Source organism: Urocitellus parryii, chromosome 8, assembly GCF_045843805.1.
Source record: "Urocitellus parryii isolate mUroPar1 chromosome 8, mUroPar1.hap1, whole genome shotgun sequence".
Lineage (NCBI taxonomy): Eukaryota > Metazoa > Chordata > Mammalia > Rodentia > Sciuridae > Urocitellus > Urocitellus parryii.
The window spans coordinates 62,772,635-62,794,068 of NC_135538.1; positions in this window are offsets into that span (position 1 = coordinate 62,772,635).

Here is a 21,434-nt window from a genome sequence, read left to right on the forward strand (position 1 = left end):
GCTCAGGGTTTCAGAGGCCTTAGATGGCCGACTTCATTCTTTGGGACTGAAGGTGAGCCAAAATATCATGGTGGAAGAATATGGTGGAGAAAAGCAACTCAAGACATGACTGCAGGAAGCAAAGAGAGCTGGAGATAGCAAAAGAGAGCAAGAAGAGGGGGGAGAGAGAGAGAGATTGAGAGAGGTATTGAGAGAGAGGAGAGAGAGAGAGAGAGAGAGAGAGAGAGAGAGAGAGAGAGAGAGAATATGCAAGCTGGAAAGAAACAGAGATCCTCAGCAGGATAAAATATATACTCCAAAGGCATACCCCCAGGGATCTGCCTCCTCCAGCCACATTCTACCTGCCTATAGTTAGTCAGGGGAATAATGCACTGATTAGGTTAATCCTATTATAACCCAGTCATTTCATCTCTAAACTTTCTTGCATTTCTCACGCATGAAATTTTGGGAGCCATCTCACTTGTAAACTATAATAGGATGATATACCAAAGTATAAGATAATTGTTACACACTTTAGAGCATTTTATAATGGAAATTGTCACACATACACAAAAGAGTGGGAAATTTTTGCGAATCCTCATTTATCCAACACTTAGTTTCACAGCATTATCAATGTTTTTCCAATTTAATTTTATTTTCATCCATCCTCCTTAGAGTTTATTGAAGAAATTTTCCGATATTGTATGTTCTACCTATAAAAATCTCCAGCATGCATCTCTATTTATCAGGATATTTCCCTCTACTCTATCATGTCACTATCACACCTCATATAAATGACAATAATTTTTTTAATATCATCTAATAGTCCAAATACAAATGTCCTTAATTGTCACAGAGATGTCTGGTCATACTTGATTTGCTTGAATTATGAATCCATGAAAGTTCCATATGACTATTCATTGCTTTTAGATGATAACTCCTGCATTCTCAATGGAGTTGAAATCTTTCCACAAGGGGTAAAGTCAAAAGGCCACTGTACAAAAGTAATAGGTAGATTTATAGAGTATTAAAATTTTGTGGGTAGGAAATTTAAGAGAAATTATACCAAATGGCACTTAAGTGGGGGAATAATAAAGAAAAGTTTGTATAGTAGTGGGATTTAGAGACTTGATTAGATTCAAGCTTAAGTTGTGCAACAGGCTCAGAAGTTTTAGCTATTACTAAGCCCCTTATTAATTTTTTACATGATGGATTTATCATTCACTGATGACCAAGGTCTGCCTCTAGTTTTTCACTCCAAAAAATAACTTATCACTCTTACCTTTCCTTCTGCATTAATTATCTCAATTCTTTACATAATGAAGAACTTCTCCATACTGACCATTTGGCTACCCTGTAATATAGTAAATAGAGGAAATAAGAACAAATGCTTCATAACCCTTTTTAGTTATGAAAATTAACAAAATGTGTTCATATGTTACCAACTTCTAAAAGGGATCAATGAGATTGGTTTAAATAGTATTATAAAGTTATGAATTCATGTGTTTGTATGTATTTAATATGCTTCAATTTTAGTTTTGTGATTTTTTTTCTTCTTCTCAACACCTTATCTCATTTTAAGCCTGAAGGGGCTTAAAATCCTTTTTACTTGATGCTTTTAATCATCATGTGAAGGCCTTATTGCATTTTGAAATAAGTTATCCCAAGCTCAACTTGTACATTTTCTAACCAAGACCTAGAATTGTTATTTTCCAAGGAGCCCTAGTTATTTTTGGAATGGAATATTGTTTGAAAACCTTAACTTGGTCACTTTGGGTGCTTCATATAGTTTTTTTTTTAATTCCTCCTATACCTTTTCCTTGGGTAGAGCTAAAAGTACATTATTGTTTAAAACAAGCCAGGAGTTCATGCTAATATTTTTTGATCCAAGTTAAAGATTATAGTTTTTTTTTTTACTAACTTCTTTGATTGTATAACTATGTCTTTCTTTGTAATTCAAAAATCTTGATCCCTAATTATATTATATGCTGATATAATTTTCAAATTATAGTTTCAAAATAACAAGGTCATTACCATAATTAAAAATAATTAGAGCAAACGTACTTTACTGGGCTTTGCTTAGATTTTAGACTCCCATTGAATTAGGTTTCATAAGGGATGTGCAAACAAAATGCTATATTAGTGTGAGCTATACTGATTCCCTACTTTGTGCAATTAGGATAGTAACATAATACACATACTGATTTTTTTGTTATAATTTGTTTTAAATTTTTAGGAATCCCATTTTACTTTGTTTAAAAGCATGCCTGTTGGGAGTGATGGCACATGCCTATAATCCCTGTGGCTCAGGAGGCTGAGGCAGGAGGATAGAAAGTTCAAAGCCAGCCTTAGTAAGAGTGAGATGCTAAGCAACTCAGTGAGACCCTGTCTCTAAATAAAATACAAAATAGGGCTGGGGATGTGGCTCAGTGGTCAAGTGCCCCCGAGTTCAATCCTCAGTACCCCAAATAAATAAATGCTAAAAATGTACATAGTTTCAAACTCAAACCTATGTGGTAACAAGGCATAGTCATAGTTCTCTTTTATCTCTATTTCCTCCTCTTTCTTACTGTTTTCATACGTAATTATTTTTATTACTTCTTAATTTATTTGACTCTTACTACTTTATGAAAATAGAAGCAAATAAAAGTAGATGTGTATTTATATATATTCTACTTTCTTACACAAGATTAACATACTAAGAACCATTCTGTATATTGCATATATATGTGTGTGTGTGTGTGTGTGTGTGTGTGTGTATGCAATTGCTAAATTTCTCATAGTGTTATGATATTTCATCTTCCCAACAAAGAAAATATCTACTTTTCTATGACCTAACTGACAGAATAAAATTATTATTTTTATCAATCTGATATGTGAGAAATGACAGATTAGTGCAGTTTAATATTATGGTGAGAGTGAGCATTTTTCATGTTAAAGGGTTGTTTGTATTTATTTTCCTGTAAGTTGTTTATTCATAACTTTTGCCAGTTTCTATTGAGCTTTTGGTATTTTTCTTTTTGTATTTCTTTTTCTGCTTTTGTTTTGTTTACTAGAAAGTGCTGGTAATTTTAACCCTAGCTTGGACCCCAGAGATGGTGGTCACTGAGAATATACAAACTATTTACCATGTTGAAAGATTGGTTCACAATAAAATTGGTGTTTTCATTTTTATAATTACTCATTTGTAGTTTTAGTGGTGGTTTATAATCCTCAAATCATTTTATATACTTTATCAGTGAATGAAATTGTGTAAATGAAAATCTAGGTGAAAAATCAATCGGGAAAATGCTGATAATATAACTGTATATTATTTTTTAACCTTTGGAATAGCTTCCCATGGAAGTGAGGGAAGCCCATCACTACCCTCATTTCACATCAAACTCTCACACACTGAAGCTAATTTGTGAATGTAAATCACTTGGGAAATACAGTGCAATAGTAATGTAAAATAAAAATGCATATTTTGATTATTTGATATAGGAAACATAGATGTAGGGACCTAAATTGAATAATTCCATAACCATAATTACAGCTTCCCAAGCACAATGTTGTTTATTAGATAACCCTACCTTTTTGTTATAATAAAGCCAGACTTTCTCCTTTGCCTTAAGGAGGACACAAATTACAAGACTCCTGACCTCCAACTAGTTGAATCCATTAACATAGCTGTGCTCAAAGACCACACCAAAGAAACAAAAAGTAAAACAAAAATGACTGAAACTGAGGAAAAAAGCTCTGTTATGTCTGCTTGGGGCACAGTGGGGATTTATAAACCATAGTCGTAGGATAGTTCTATTTTACCCAAAACATAAATGAAAGAATGAAAATTAATACTTTGTATATCCTGGATACAAAAATTTCTAGATTATACTGTTTTATTTTCCTGTTTGACTGCTGGGGTAAATGTAAATCACTTGGGAAATACAGTGCAATAGTAATGTAAAATAAAAATGCATATTTTGATTATACAAACTTATTAGATTATTTTTAGCATATTGTGAAAGCCACAAAGCATTCAAAATAGGTAAAGTTTAACTATTCCCTATAATTTACTACTAGGATTACAAGGATAGCAGATGTCTAGATATATATGAAAAAGAAATCATAAAACAAGCATATAGTCATTCCTACAAATTCAACATCCTTGTATTCTCCTAAACTCTGAAAAACTTTTGCATAAACAATTTATGGCAAATATAATATTATTCTAGCAAAAGAATTTAGGTAACCTTCTATCATGTCAGAAAATTAAGAGTCTTCTTACCCAATAGCTCACAAAAAAAATTTCTGGAGTAGGCCACATTGCCTTCATATCCTTCATATCCTCTGTGGGGATAGGCAAGGATCCAAGAAATTTTATGTCTTTCCTAAGCAAGAATGGAGAAGGGTCTACAATATCCAGTGAATACATTTATACAGAATACACTGGTTTCACCAATGCCATTTACAATACCCTTTATTCTAATGAACAAGCCACGGATATCCCCAGTGAAATTCCATTTCTCTTTTAAATTTCAAAAATTCAGCAAAGCTTCTGGTCTTGATAAAAGATAGCTACTACAGTCCTGTTAGTAGCTATCTGTGGACAGTGGTTTGCTTTTGGATTAAATTCTCAGTGAACACCAGTGGCATAAGGTTTATTAATTAGACACCTTCTTGCCCTAAGAGTATGGTTTAGCTGTTATTTCATACTGTTTATGGCATACTATTTTAAAAGTATATTACAGATATCATAATTATTTTATAAGAACTATAAAGTCATGCTTCTTTGTCTCATTGTTCTCTCATCCTCATTTTAAAGAATTTTTAAATCTTCAAAATCCATAGTAATATTTTATCTTGAGAATAATTCATAAAAATTTTAGTTATGTTTTTACCTTGAGAATAAACAAGTACAAATAATTTAAAAGTTTACTTACATAGGTCTCTACTATGATTTATTGTCCATTAAAATTTCCTGTCATGATGAGTTTCTAATCACTAATAGACAAAAAAAGTAACAGGTTTTCAAACACTACTTATAAAAAGCATTTTTCTAAGTAATTCACCCTGCCTTGTCTCAAAATGAGATCAGTGCCTGATTCCTTTAAACCCCAGCATTAAAGTATTGTAGGTACCATAGCTCCAAATGAGTGTATTTATATGTGCTGAGGTCAAGAGGCGATGGAGGCATGAAGAGGGCAAGAGAGGACTTATGAAAGTCTGTTCTAGGCTTTGCCTGAGAATATTTCACTGCTTCTATTAGTTTTTCTGCTCAACTGCCCTTCAAGTTTTTTCTGAGGATTTTTAAAGTGCAGGGTGGTTGTTAAAGGACAAAGACCAAAGTGTTCTGTGGGAATAACCAGTTGAAGTTGACCAAGATTATAAAGTAATTTGCAAAGCTATTTGCTTCTACACAGAGCTTTTAAGTGTTAGAATATCTTGCCACTACAAAAGAATTATCTAAAATGAGGTAATATGCTGTACTGCACTGTACAGGCTATAAGCAATTATGGAGGGATATACGTTCTTCACTTGTATTAATAAGCCTGAGCAGAATATAAAGAAATAAAATCCTGGAGTATATAACAACTCCTGAGGCAAATTGAAAGAAATTATGAAGGAATTCATTGTATTACTGAAACAAAGCAAAATGAAATGCATTGTGACAACATGATATAAATCACAGGATAATATCACATCTTAATAACCAATGCAGAGCAGAAGAGAGACTTCTGTGTTGATTTACTATGTAGAAAATGTGACATGACAGAAGACCCTTCACCAACCAAAGCTTTACATACCAGTATAGTTAGTTATGCTTTCCTTTCAAATATATGGCTGAGAAGTCATCGTGAACAGGATGACCATGGGCTGAAAGAAGTTTGGCCAATGATTCTTTCTCCTCCCTGGCCCTGTTCCACTGAGTTAATGCCCTAATCCTCTACTACCTGACACAAAATCCCAATGCCAGTTTTTTATTCAGCTATATAAACCTACAGCTAATTACCATGTGCCAAAATAAGGCAGAAAGTATAATCTACTAGCAATAACTTGTGTCTAACAATATAATTGCATCTGGAATAATGAAATGTTCGTTTTAGTATCAAAATTAATAATGTCATATCAATGCTATTAATAATTAAGGATTCTTTTTATAACATCACATCATTAATAACAACTGCATTATGAACAATTCTATTAATACCAACAATAATAAAAATAATGTCTCATTGCCTTTCTATAGCTACAATTTTGCAAGTATAATGAAATGCTCTACACATAATGGACTAGACCCTGCTGTGTCCGAGGCAAGACATTCTGGAAATATATTACTATTTTAGATAAAAAGTATCTTTTTGGTTTTCTAAACAGCAATTTATGGCTAGAAAAAGTCATTATTAAATACTCAGCACATGAAAATTTTGTTTAAAATTGTCTAATTATTATTGATGGGAAAAATGTTGGAATTGGGACAGTGCCCAGTAGCTCCTTCTTAGTTTACTGTAAATCTTCTTTTTCATTTGAGAACAGGGGCATGGATTTTTTTTCTTCATAAAAAACTTAAGCACATGATTCATGTATCCTTTTATTGCATCTAATATTATATAATATTTTTATAGAATATCTTCCTATCTTCCTGGAGAATCTAATCTTAGCTATTCATTCCAAGTAATTATCTATTTATCCAAGATCTCAGCATTCTAACATATAAAGATACCTTCAGATAATGTATAAGCAAATTGCAGCCTGCAGCCCAAGTCTGGCCCATATTCTGTTATTCTGAATAAAGTTCTATTGGAACATAGCCACATCCAGTTATTTGCATATTATTATGGCTGCTTTCATCATACAACAAGAGAGATGACAAACCCAAAAGAATATATTGTCTCCAAAGCTTACATATTTACTATCTCTTTATGAAAAAAAGGCATTTTAATTTTTGTAGATTGTAGGCAGGAAATATTTTTTAAAACTTCCCCAATACCTAAATAATAAAAATAAAAGGAGAGAAATAAAAGAAATATATATATATATATACTTAAGAAAATTCATGTTCTTACTTTATATTTTATTATACCATTGGAATAATAAACTGTATGCAATTGTTTGAGTATAATCTTAAGGTCAATGCTGGAAACAGATGGACTTCAATAATTCCTTATTGGAACAATAAAAAAATAAAGTTTTATTTTATAATTACTTATAAAGAATATATCTTGAAATAATAATAATAATTTATTTTTATCAATATTTACATATCAATATTTTACATTGTTACTTATCATAATTAAATTGTGCAGAAAAAAGAAAACACCAAGATATTTAATACATGGGGTTTTTTTCAGTTATTTTTGAAAAATTTCAAAGTTAAACACAGTCTCTAAAATTTAAGAAAATATTTAATTTAACATAACACTAATTTCAAAGTTGCAGTCTCTAAAATTTAAGAAAATATTTAATTTAACATAACACTAATGCATATGTTTTTAAAATTAACAATAATTCCTAAATATTTTGTTACAGTTTGGTTTTAAATTTCAAGTTTCCTCATAAATTACATCTTTTTTTTCCCCTATAGTTAATTGTTTAAATCAGTATCTATATAATATTTACAAGTTTTGTCCAGGTTTGGATACAAGTTATTTTCATTTTGTTTTTTTAATGTATGTAACTTTAGCATTAACTAATAACAGGATAAGGAGGGGTAGCATTAGAAAGTACAAAAGCCATCCAGGGGTAAAGAGTAAAAAAAAAAAAAAATCAAGTAGGGTGTGACCCATTGTCCTCAAGCATCCAGTCCTCTGCCTCAGACGCACTGCATATATTTACACCTACAAAATGACAATCTAGGAACTATGCTATTTCTAATAATAATTCTTGCTGATAGCTTATAGTCATCTCAGATTACTGGCATTAGCTGGTGTTCAGGCATTGAAGAAGAATTATTAACAATGATTCTGTGATAACTGAGTATTCCCTTCCCTGGACTCCTACTCCCCCATCAAACTTATGTTGGCCCCTTGTCAAGGCATGATCAGGAAACCCCCAGACCAAAATAGCTACATAACTAGAAGTACAAATATCTCAAAAATAAAGCAGAACAACAAAGAGACAGTATCTAACATCTGAAACAGGACTATCAAAGTGGATCAAGACTGAAAAAAAATCTTTAATTTCTGAAGAAACTACATGCTGTTTTCCATAGCCGCTGACCATTTTGCATGCCCACTAACAGAATCCAAGGGTTCCAATTGTTTTTTTCACATTTTTGCCAACAGGTATCTTTTTAAAATTCAGTAATAGACATCCTCACATCCACTCCTAGTGGTTTTTAAAAATTTTTTTAAATTATTATTTTTTTTAAAGAGAATGAGAGGGAGAGAGAGAGAATTTTTTTAATATTTATTTATTTTTTTTTAGTTATCGATGGACACAACATCTTTGTTTGTATGTGGTGCTGAGGATCAACCCAGGCCGCACGCATGCCAGGCTATCACGCTACCACTTGAGCCACATCCCCAGCCCAAGTGGTTTTGATTTGCATTTCCCCAAAGACTAGAGTGACATGGGGCATCATTTTACATATCTGTTGGCCATTTGCATAACTTCTTTGGAGAAATGTCTATTCAAGTGCTTAACTACTTTTTAATTGAGTTAGTTTTTCACTACTGAGTTGTAGTAATTCTTTATATACTTTGGAAATCAATCCACTCTCTGATATATGGTTTGGAAATATTTTCTCCCATCCCATGAGTTGTTTTTTTCACTCTATTGATTATTTACTTTGTAGTACAAAAAAGTTTAAGTTTGTATAGTTCCAGTTGTCTATTTTTGCTTTTGATGCCAGTATTTTTGATGCTATCTCCATAAATTCAAACCAGAACAATTTAACAAAACTATTTTCCTATATTTTCTTTCAGGATTTAATGATTTTGTGTTGAAGTCTAAGATCCATTTTATGTTAGATTTTGTTCATGGTGTAGAATAAGAATCCAATCATATCCCTTTGCATGTGGATATTCAGTGTTCTCTACCCTGATTATTGAAGAGTCTATTCTTTCCTTACTTTGTATATTTGGCACTCTGTTGAAGATCAGTAGACTATATTTGTGTGCACTAATTTTCGGTCTCTGTTTTCTATATCATTGGTCAATATGTCTGTCCTTATGTCACTACCATTCTATTTTAGTTATTAAACATTTTAAATATATTTTAAAATCAATAAGTGTGATGATACCCTATTTGCTTTTTCTTTTTTGTAGATTGTTTTGGATATTTAAGTGGTTCCCTATAAATATTAAAATATTTTTTTCTGTTTCTACAAAAATGTTACTAGATTTTTATAGGGACTACTTTAAATCTACAGATTTCTTACTGTTGTATGGGTATTTTAGCAATATAAAGTCTTCCAATCCATGAAAATGGGTTGTCTTTATATTTTTTGTTTAATTTATATAATCAATGTTCTGTAGTTTTCAGTGAACATGTTTTTCACTCCCTTAGTTTATTTCTTTATTTTAATTATTTTGATGATACTGCACGTGAGATTGCTTTCCTGATTTCCTTTTTAGACATTTTTTTATTACCAAAAATCCCTCTTCTGAATATTATCCAAACCAGCTGAATGCAGTATTTTAAAGAGATATTTGAAGATCTTACAGCAGCATTATTTGCAATGGCCAAGAGGTATGAATAGTTCAAATGCCCATTAGATGAGTAAATAAAAAAAATGTGGCATCTACATATGATGGAATATTACTCAGCCTTTAAAAAGAAGGAAATCATATAGTGCATGAAAACCTTGGGGACATTAGGCTACATACATGAAAATAAATCAATTACAGAAGAATTAATACTATATAATTCCACCTATATTAAATATGTAAAAAATCACCAAACTTATGGAAGCAAAGATGACAGTGGTGTTTGCCAAGTTCTGGGGAAAGAGGAAAATGCTGAATTGCTAGTCAAGGGGTATAAAATTTCAGTCATGCCAGATTAATAAACTAGAAGCCCATTGTACGACTTTGCAGCTATGGATAATAATACTATGTTGGATTCTTTTAAAAAACTATAGGTTTTATATTGTATTTTTTTTAAAAAAGCAATATCATTTCAAAAATCCATATAAAAAGATTCATCAGATATATCTGAGAAGATTGTGAAGCATATGAGTAAACGGGGCAAAACTAAGACATCAAGAAAAGGACAAAATTTTGTAGTATGAGCAAAGTGATAGGTATGAAAAAATCATACATAAAACATATATGATGTAGAGCAAAATTATAAGGGGTAAGAGCAGATTGGAGAATTCTCAGAAGACGATAAGAAAGGACAAAGACCTAGACTTCTAAAGTCACAAAGATAAGAAAATACCAGCAGAGTTATCAGAGGGCATATTTGAAAAATAGTAAAAATAATGTTCCATAACAAGATTGGATTAATGATCTCAATACAATTGGTTCAAGATTGCTAAATAGGACAGGTAAGAGAGAGAAGTTCAAAAATTACCATATTGTAATATCAAGAACATATGAAGAAATGGAAAATTTCAAACTGCTTTCAGAAAGAAGGACTAGATTACCTACACAGGAATAAGACTCAAAATATCATCAAATTTATTAAAGCAACACTGGATACTAAAACAACAGACAAATTTTCAAAGTTGTAATAGAAAAGAAACTTTGAATTTAGAATTTCATGTACAGCCAAAAATTCACTAGGGATTTTCTCTGATTAAAATAAAATAAAATTTTATTAAGGTGAGCATGTACATTGTTACTGTATCATGTGCTAATGGATATTTAAAAAATAGAAACATTCCAGGTTTAGCATTAACTTCAAGGACTAAGACAAAAACATTAAAGTGGTAATAAGAAAAAAATTAAAAACAGGGGTATACTTCCAGAGATATAAATACCCTTGTAATAAATAATACATTAATATATGTATTTTTAAAAAATCTTCAACTGTAGGAAAGTTAAAAAAAAGGCTCCGGAATACCTAAAATAAATTTTGAAAAATTGTCAACATCTTTGTGGGTATAGTGGTAAAGGGAGTTTAATGGGATAGAAAACATTTTTTTTTTTTTGAGGATAAGGAGTTACTAGTACATTTAAGAAGTTCAGAGGATTGAGTGTATTTAAATTCCATGCTAAAAAGCAACCACCATGCTTTTGAGAGAATGTTTGTGTTCTTCAAATTCATATGTGGAAAACCTAATCGCTAATATGATATTTGAATGTGGAGACCTTGGGAGGCAATTATTGTAATATGGGTTCAGTGTCCCTTAAGAAATGATACTCTCCTGCTCTCTACCATGTGAGAGCACAATGAAAAGTTGGTCATCCACAAAACAAGAAGTGGGTCCTCCTCCGTCACTGGATGTCCTGGCCCTTGATTTCTGACTTCCCAGCGTCCAAAACTGTGAAAAATAAATGGTGTTTAAGCCACCTGGTCTCCTAGCCTATGGTATTTTGTCCTAAGATTAAGACACATTTTAAAAATAAATATGTAACTTTAAAATAAAACCAACAATATAGCATGCACATGAAAGTGTACAAATGAAGATGCATTTGGATGTTTTCCCATGAAATGGAAAGGTGTTGGAAATGGGGATTAAAAACAGTGAGTGAGTGAGTGAGTGAGTGAGTGAGTGAGTGAATGAATGAATGAATGAAGTGTCTTGGATGAACCATCATCAATAGGGAGCCATATGTAACTATGACTAATTCCACCTTCTGCACCCATGTCCAAGTAAAATGTAAACATGAATGAAATGAAATAAATAGAATTACCACATTAGTCTTTTCTCTAAATATTAAAGCAAGTGTCCCTTGAAACCCAGATTTTCAAATGCAATTGTTCTGAGATTTATGTGTGGTATACAAATATCTAACACAATAAGTCCTTTAAAAGTAAGTAAGCAGTTTGTGATTCCATGAATGCTTGATGAGGGGATGCTAGGAAAAGCAACAACAACAACACAAAACAAAACTAGCCTGTTCTTTGCCTCAAGAAAATGAACTGAGTGACTCTCAATGCTTTATGATGATGAATAATGCTTAAAACACAGCCAGTTTCTATATGAGAGTGTGCTTTATTGCTTGAGCTAAAGGGCACTGACATTTTGCTTCCATAAAACACATTATATAGGGTTTTTCAAGAACCTGAGAGATTTTGTTTTACTATTGCAAATCCATGAAAAGCAAACTCCTGTAAGTATTGTAGTGTTTCTGCAGGTGAATGTTTTCAGGATATTGTGTTTCACTTGGAGGTGAAGGATTGTGAATTCTAATCTCCATGGTGCTGGGAAAGTCATTTTAATTTTGCCCTAGTTTTCCCATTTGCTAAGTAATTTTGACATTGGCATTTGAGATGAAACAAACTCATCTTCCTAGGATGAGTTGTTTTTGTTAAGGAAGGCTGCCACAGGAGAGTTTTGGTCTGCGAATCAGACCAGAACAATGCAAAAATATGAGCTGAGGGGTACAAACATTTCTCCTTTACTGAGCAATGTCCTTTTGAAAGGGCTGTGTGTGAAATCAGCAAAATGGACCATTTAGATTACTGTCATATAGACAAGGGCAGCTAGGGGACAATCATGGTAGAACTCTTGGAGAATGGAAGTAGCCCCATATCTATTTTCCCTTCACAGTTGGGAGGGCATTAAATAGAAATCATGTAAATGATATAGTTAAGAAGTACACTTAAGCTAGAATCCTGACTCTCATTCTGTGGCAATTCTGAACCTATTTTCTCCTCTCTAAAAAGAGGTTAATGATATCTATCTGAAAAAGTTATTGTCAAATTTTTTAAAAAGACAAAATATATTAAGCATCAGCACATAATTACCTTCTCTATACGTTGATTATGCATTTTGTTTTCTAGGGAAAAAAAGGTGTACTTGCATGGAGTCTAGTTTTTCTTTTCCACCTTCTTATAGGAATCATAAAAGTCTAGAAATAACTCCTTGAATTAATGTCAGAAGCTAATATTTCTGCTTCCCCATTACCTAGAAATTTTGCACAGCCAAGTAGTTGTGGTCAGGAGCAGTACCTAAGGAATAAATGCAGGTAAACAAGGGCTGGGATGAAAGTCTTACCTGAGCATTCTACGTTTTTTCTTGGATCCAAGCACATCCCAATGCTACTCTTGGATCTTCTTGACAGCTTTTATCCCACTTTCCTTATAAGAAGGATAGAAGCTGATCTTGTCTGCTTCCTTTGCCCCTATCAGCACCTCTCTTCAACCTTAGAATCCCTTGTCTTTCTGGTCAGTAGAAGATGATATTCCTAGAACTGAATACTGTTTCTGCACCTATCTGGTGTGGAAGCATGACAGGGACACAGTCTCCTTCAGAACTTGATATTTACTCAAATTTGTATAAATGACTTACCCAAAGAGTCATGTAAAGAAAGAAGATCTCTGGAAAAGAAAGATTTGAAGTTCAAGCTATCTTAGTAATGGCAGTAAAAATAACAAGCAATGAACAGGGAATGGTTATATTTTATTGGCCCATGAGTTGCAGTTTGCTTGCAAAGGCATGTTGTGATTGTGCTTAATGACTTTGTTTTTATAGGACTAATAGATCTAATTTATCTACTCAGCTTAATTTTTTAAAAGATAAGGAAACTCTTGGAAAAAAATGAAGTTGTATAATTAATCCATACACAAAAGATATTTGATATAGATTAAAGAGCTACATATAAGGTAATAAAAAATACACTATTGTTAGAACAAAATATTAGCATAAGCTTACATTCTTAAGGAAAGGAAGGTCTTCAGAAGTTAAACACAGAATGAAGATGCCAAGATGCCATGAACATATAAACAAACTTAGCTATTTAAGAGACTAGTGACAACCTATATAATGTATATAAGAATAAATATACAAAATATATAAATGCCTTCTTTTTTTTTTTTAAAGAGAGAGTGAGAGAGGAGAGAGAGAGAGAGAGAGAATTTTTAATATTTATTTTTTAGTTCTCGGCGGACACAACATCTTTGTTGGTGTGTGGTGCTGAGGATCGAACCCGGGCCGCACGCATGCCAGGCGAGCGCGCTACCGCTTGAGCCACATCCCCAGCCCCTAAATGCCTTCTACAATTAAAATATAATAGAAAATGGGAAAGTTAAGCACTAAATTCACAGAAAATCAATACCAATGCTGACAAACATATGCATATAAACATTGTAGCATTTCTTATTATTTTCATTAGATGAAGGAAGAGTATAATAAGCTATTTTGAGATTTTATTGCTATATTTTATACTGATTCTAATTTTTTATTAGTTATTTTGAATCTCCTACTCTGCCTCATTTATAAGTTAAACTTATCATAGCTATGCATAGATATGAAAAACATAGTGTATGTAAGGTTTTAGGCATCTACTGGGGGTCTTGAGACTAGTGTCAAGTAATGTTCACTCATTAGCACTCAAGAAAATATAAATCACTCATTAGCACTCAAGAAAATATAAATTAACATAGTGAAATTCAATTGTTGCCACATATAGCAGTAAAAATTTTAAGTGTTGATAATATCCAGTGCAGGAAAGGTTTACAGAGAATATATCCTTATATACTGTGGAAGGGAATAAAAAGCATATGGGAAGTTAATGTGGTAATATATATATTAAAATTGAAAATACACTTTTTACCCCCAACTTCTGCTTTTAGATACCCATTCTAGATAAATTCTCACATATGTGTACAAAAGCTATGTATAAAAATGTTGAACTTTTATTGCAATTAAAAAATATATAAACTGGGCATGGTAGCACATGCCTATAATACCAACTACTAGAGACGCTGAGACAAGAAGATCACTTGAGCTCATGAATTCAAGACCCCAACTCAAAACAAACATACAGATAGTGTGTGTGTGTGTGTGTGTGTATGTGTGTATGTAAATATTCATCTATAGGCAATGAATAGTTAAATAACGTGATAGAGGATTAGGTGGGAATACTATACAATAGGCAAAAGTGTTGAAAATGCATTTTTACTCATGTGGAAAATTATTTTATAGAGGTTTTTAGGGGAAAAACAAAGGAAGTTGAAATATATAGGATATATTTTAATTTATGCAAAATTAAATACAGTTACATTTTACCTTTTAAATGCATAGAAATATATTTATAGCAAAAAACATGTCTAAATTGAATAACATATGCGTGAAAACAGTGACAAGAAAAATATTTTTTGACACAGAAATAAAGAAGGGCATTGTAATTAGCATATGATTATAATTCTTTTGTAAATAAAAATAATAAAAAGGGCTGGGTATATATATAGCTCAGTTGGTAAAGTGCTTGCTTCGCATGCACAAGGCCCTGGGTTCCATCCCCAGCATCAAAATAAATAAATAAATAAATAAATAAATAAATAAATAAATAAAATGGTATAAAATTTAATAAAATTAATGGAGGGAAGTTTATACAAATCAAACTAAAACATCAAAATCAACAAAGTCCAACTTTACAAAGATAAATAAATCTCATTTATGTTCATATCTGATTGTAACTGTTACAGTAAAAAATCTAGTTATGACAAATATAACAAAGTGTAGCTAAGCAAATGAGAGAAATCTGTTGACATGGAGAATTTTCAGTGTGGTTTAAAGGTAAAGGAGCATTATGTAATGAGCATTATACAATAAATAGAAAACAAATTCACATGTGGGGCAGAAAGTTGGAATATACGAGAGAAATAATTTATGTGATTTTTCTAACTATTAACACATTGTAACTTTTAAACCTCTGACTTTAATTAGGATTTAATTAAAACCTATGAAAGGCCTCTAAATAAAATCTACTTTGGCTTTAAATATCTTTTTCAATTTAATTCAGTGTGAGGAATATTGCTAGATTTTATGGAGGCATAAAAGGATGAAGCAGATGAAAAACCTCAAGAAGTGTTATAAACTTCTATAAATTAAGAAATGTAGACATAGAAATAAGCAACAGGCAATCCATGATTTATAATTTAATTGATGCACAAGGACTAGGGCACAGATGTTTTATATAAGGTCCTATGCATATTTTGTAACATTGTATTTAAATGATAGGCCTGGGACACAGGATGGCAGTAAAGGTGTCATTGTTGTTAGAGCACAGAGGAGAGAAAGAAGAATTCAGCTGGGAGAAGTAGAAAAAAAATTTTGGAACAAGGTGATGTTTCAATTTAAGAAGACAGTTTTCTAGGGTTGAGGACGTCAGAGAAGGATTTCCCAAGTCTGGCTGAGAGGAACCTCCTAAACCAAGACTGGGAAACAAAGACATTTCAAGGCATTCGATTTCATGATTGAAAGGCAAAATCACTATTGCTGTATTATTGATAAGTATGAGGGAAATACATAGGAGATTTGACTGGAAACAGAAGATAGGCCAGATCTGATCGAGTTTGAATGTAGTATATATATAATGGGGAGGAAGTGAAGGTCTTCAAAATGGGAAATAACTTTAATGGAGCTGAACATTGTGCATTTTTAAGGGACACAGTCAAAACAAAGTTTTCATTATGACAACCTCACCAACATATCTTAAATATAATAAATATTAAACACATATATAAAAATGAAAATATTCTGTCCCATGTTTATATATATTTAAGTACTGAAAGGTCAATAGTTTATGAACATAATTATTTATATTGTTGTAAATAACATAAATCTTATATATTAACATAAATATCATGTTATTTAACAGAAGTAAAAATTACAAATTGTACAAAATGTTTCTCAGGGACCCATGTGCTTTAAAGCAGAAGCTATAAAATCAAACTCTGATAAACTCACTGGGTCCAAGTACAGAAGCGATAGTAGCTACCTCAGAATATTTTTATGAGATATAAATAACAAAGTAATCTCTACAAAGCCTATAGTATAGGGCTTGATACGATGGAAGGTCTAAATGTCAATTATTACTACTGTTAGTGCCTTGTCTCAAGAGAGCAAAAACTGGGAGCTCTCCTTGGTCCTGACTAAAGGAGTTCCGGGAATTTCCTTCAGACAAAATTACATGGCTGAAGTTAAAAACATTTTTTTTTCAAATAACTTAGTTATTTGAGTTATTATTGTATAAAATTCTCTCAATTTTTTAAATTACTTTGAGTTAACCGTTGTTGTATAGAATCCTCTCAATTTTTACAGAAAGATTTATGGGAGAGGATTATATGAAAATGTAGCACCAGCCTTTAGTGGCAGTATCAAAAAATGGTTGGGGATTCTATTCTCTAAATTCTACAATGGAGTTCTAAATGTTTCACACATATTCAGACGTTTCTGAAATTTTCCAAAGAATGATTTAAAAACATTATCTTGAGATACTTAAATATAAAAGCTTATAAAGGCAGTTTGGTTGTTGAATTATTTTTTAAAATAATTTTTAGTTATACATGGACACAGTATCTTTATTTTGTTTATTTACTTTTATGTGGTGATGAGGAGCAAACCCAGTGCCTCACATGGGAGGCAAGCACTCTACCGCTGAGCCACACCCCAGCCGCCTTTTGCAGTATTTTTATACTGGTAAAGATTAAACCTTACTTTTGGGAGCAGGAAACAAAAAGAGAAACAAAATCATTTTTTAGAGTCCACTCAAAGAAAAGGACGTCTCACAAACAAAATGCTCACAAGGAAAGGGAAATACTTATTTCTACTAGATATTCAACCAGTACAATATACATTTAAATAGCCACTTTGCTTGGTATCCAGTCCTTGAAATATCCATTTAAATAGCTTTTGGCTGAAACTACTTGGTTTTTAAAATAGTTCTGTTTTCAGTGTCAAATATTTGGTGTCCATTTGCTACACTTAAAAAAAAAAAAGGTTGGGCAATGTTGTATCTTTTGAGATACAGTAACATGACAGGAAGTGACAAATGGAGGAATGTGTCACAATGAAGCATGATATATTATAGCAGAGTGATATGCTGATACTCAAAGAATCCATAATATGCATCTTTCTTTTTATTTGCTGCTACAGCAGAGAAGATTATTCTTATAGATTAAGGGACCACTGTCACATTTTACGTAACAAAGTAAATATATTTCACTACATTAATATTTCTGTATGACTGTCATGTGTTTTTTCTCGACATCCTTTCTAATAATTTCAGATTACCAGTAGATGCATTTATAAATAGAGTTCTGTTCCTTTGCCTGACTTATCCACTGGTAACATAATATAGTGAGTCTGAATTCCAAGTCATTAATAAAATAAATGAATAATGCCTACAATGGACACATATATGACTGAATAAGAAATATAGACTTAAATACAAGGGCATTCTGATGATTTTCATAGAATCCTTCATGGAAAAATACAATAATGCATAAAATTTCTAATTTAAAACTAAAAATTATCCATATTATAAAATACATTTAAAAATTATATAGTTTTTTTAAAATGGTCATCGTAGGTTTAATGGATCTCAGAATTATTATTTTTTTCTAAATATTGACAACTAGAAACACCTAAAATATTCAGTAAATATGGCTTACCAGTAGGTTTTTAATCTGCAAGTAAGATTCCCCTGGCTTTTTTTGTTTCCCAAAGAGGTGTGCATTTTGCCCGTTTCTCAGAAAATTGCTGAGGTGTGTTTTGAAGCAGAGCAAACTACAGCCTGTGTTATCAGGCGTTAGTGATCCAAATATATGCCAATGCCAAAATAATATGCAAGGTGAATACAAATGCAACATTGTTGTAAATTTTAAAAAGGAAGCAATTTTATACTAAAACAAAGTTCTGTTAAGATGTTTTCCTTTCATTTCATTGTAATCTTGATTTATCTATTTTCTCCATTCTTTCCTCATATTTATCACCAGAAAGGGATATCTTTGGCCATTTTACACAGTATTTACTACCTAATAACTACTATTGTGAGGCTTAAAGTCAAAGTCAGTTTTAAATATGAAAGGTATTATAAGTGATTGTAAATCATCCTAAAGGAATTCACTACTGAGCATAGATAGCTGCACACTACTTTCCTAAGACATGGTGATTCCTGCACCATAAAGCTGACTCTTTTGTCTTTATTTACTTATATTTATCCCCACACATATACACATAGTTCAAAATAAAACAGCATATGACTTATTTTCATAAGCCAAAAATTGCAAATAACTCATGAAGCAATCTTTTGAGGTATTCCACTTCTTGTCAGGAGTGAAAACAGTGGTAAAAGAAGAATCAACACTTTTTTTTTTTTGTACAAACAGGTTAGATGGAATCAACCAGTAATTCAAATTTACAATGCTTTTCTGCTATAGAGAAACATCAGTTTAAAAGACTTTGGTATTGTGAGCATCATTTTGGTATAAAATTCAACATTTTGAGTGCAATAAATTAGGTTTTGAAGTTTTCAAATTAAAGGTTCACATTATATGAGGAGAATGTTTACCTATAGAAAATATGTTGGAGGGAATAATGGCAATACAAAAACATTAAGTATACAAAATGTTACTTTTTGCAAAGAAGAAAGGCACCTGATTTTATATATGTTCTATTAGAGATGATTTTTTTCTAGCAGAGACAATTGACCAAGTTTTTCATTCAATGTAAAAATTGAACACTTTCAGAATTATTTAAAAACTTGGGGAGGGATATACTTTCTGAGTAAATAACATTTATATGTTATAATGTCAAATTATAAACCCAAAGGATAAAAGTATTCTGACACAATAATAACATTTGGGGATGTAATTAAATGGCCAGATAATATCCCTGATTACTTTAGGGACATAGTTCTTCATGAACAGAATAAACCTTATTTTAAAAGTCATAAACATTTCCAAGTTTCCTATTTCTGATCTAACTCTTAGCTGAGTTTGTTATATAATTGAATATACATTAAAAAATAGGTATAAGACCAAATTTTGTGGCCTGGGAAAAATAAAAGCCATTATTATTATCATTATAAATAATAGTAGTTTAGAACATCCAATATCTCTTCAGAATATTTGATAAATTTAAATAAGTCAAAATTATAATAATTTAATATTCACTAAATATTTCAGAACATGTAAAGAAATTACATAGATTTTGTTTCTCTTCTATCCCCAGTTCAATTGTAATAGTTGATGAAGAGTATTTTGCAGTTATACTTTAAAAATTATATGCACACACACAAACATACACACACACTTTTTTTCTCAAGCATCAGAGACTACCACAGCATCCCAAACTTTCCTTTATTATTGTCAATAATCCTGTGACATCACATTCCTTTCCCACACATAGAGCTCTGATTAGTGGGTTGCTTCACCATAGGATTTAAGGTAGAGCTATGCTGACAAATGTCTAATAACCACCTCTCTAGAAAGAACAAACACTACTCAAAGTGTTTGCTGATATTTGTGATGTACATAAGTCCTTCCATTGATAATTTCCAGCTGCCAATATGGTGCCATTCAATGAAGAATTTAAAAGAGATTCATAGTAGCACACTCTATACTGTTTCTACCACACCAACAGTTGTAATAATAATCTCAAGAGCACAATAAAATGTAGTAGAATAATATGAAAGTAATAAGTTGAATTTATACATTTCATTTTAATATAGATTCTTAACTATGTTTATATAATTTGGTTTTTAATTCTGATATATATATATATATATTATACACATATATTTAGTTGTAGATGGACACAACATCTTTATTTCATTTATTTATTTTTATGTGGTGCTGCTGAAGATCAAACCCAGTGCTCACATGTGTGAGGCAAGCGCTCTACTGCTGAGCCACAACCCCAGCCCCTAATTATGGTTATTTTAAATAACAAAAATTTCTGAAAATGTAAGTGGACCTCATGAATTGATAAGATCTTATCACTCCACTTTATTTGCTTCATAAAATTTTTCATGAGTAGAAATTGCAAATTGTTGTACTATTTTCAATATCTAGTGCTAGATCTACAAATTTGAGATGCACATAACCAGCGGTCTTATAGTAATTCCTTTGGTTATGACAGTCAAATTTGAAGCACCCAGTACTTCTATGTCTATTGTACCAAAAAGAGAGAAATTAACTTTTATCATTATAGTTTTGAAGCTGTTAAATTACATCTTTTAGGTCTGATTCTTGGCCATGCCATCCACCATATATAGCTGATAGAAGACTTATTGTCTTTGCTAAATGATTTGTAACCTTGATGATTTCTGGGCAATACTTTGTACTTGCATTCACTCACTTTCTTGGAAAGAAATGAATGAATAGACAATAGATAGAGACCTTTGAGAGTTTCACACTGATACCTGCAAAAGTTGCCCCGGAGGAAAAAGAAAGGCCCTTATTTAGTCTGGGGTGAATGTTTCCATTGAGCTGTTAATATATAAATCAGCCTTCATTTTTCTGAGTTACCTCCACAGCTCCTTCTATATGAAAAATAAGGCAATGGTTTCTTCACTTTTCTAATTTGAAAACTATCTTGGTGGCATGTGACTATATTGCTCTTTTGTCGGTTT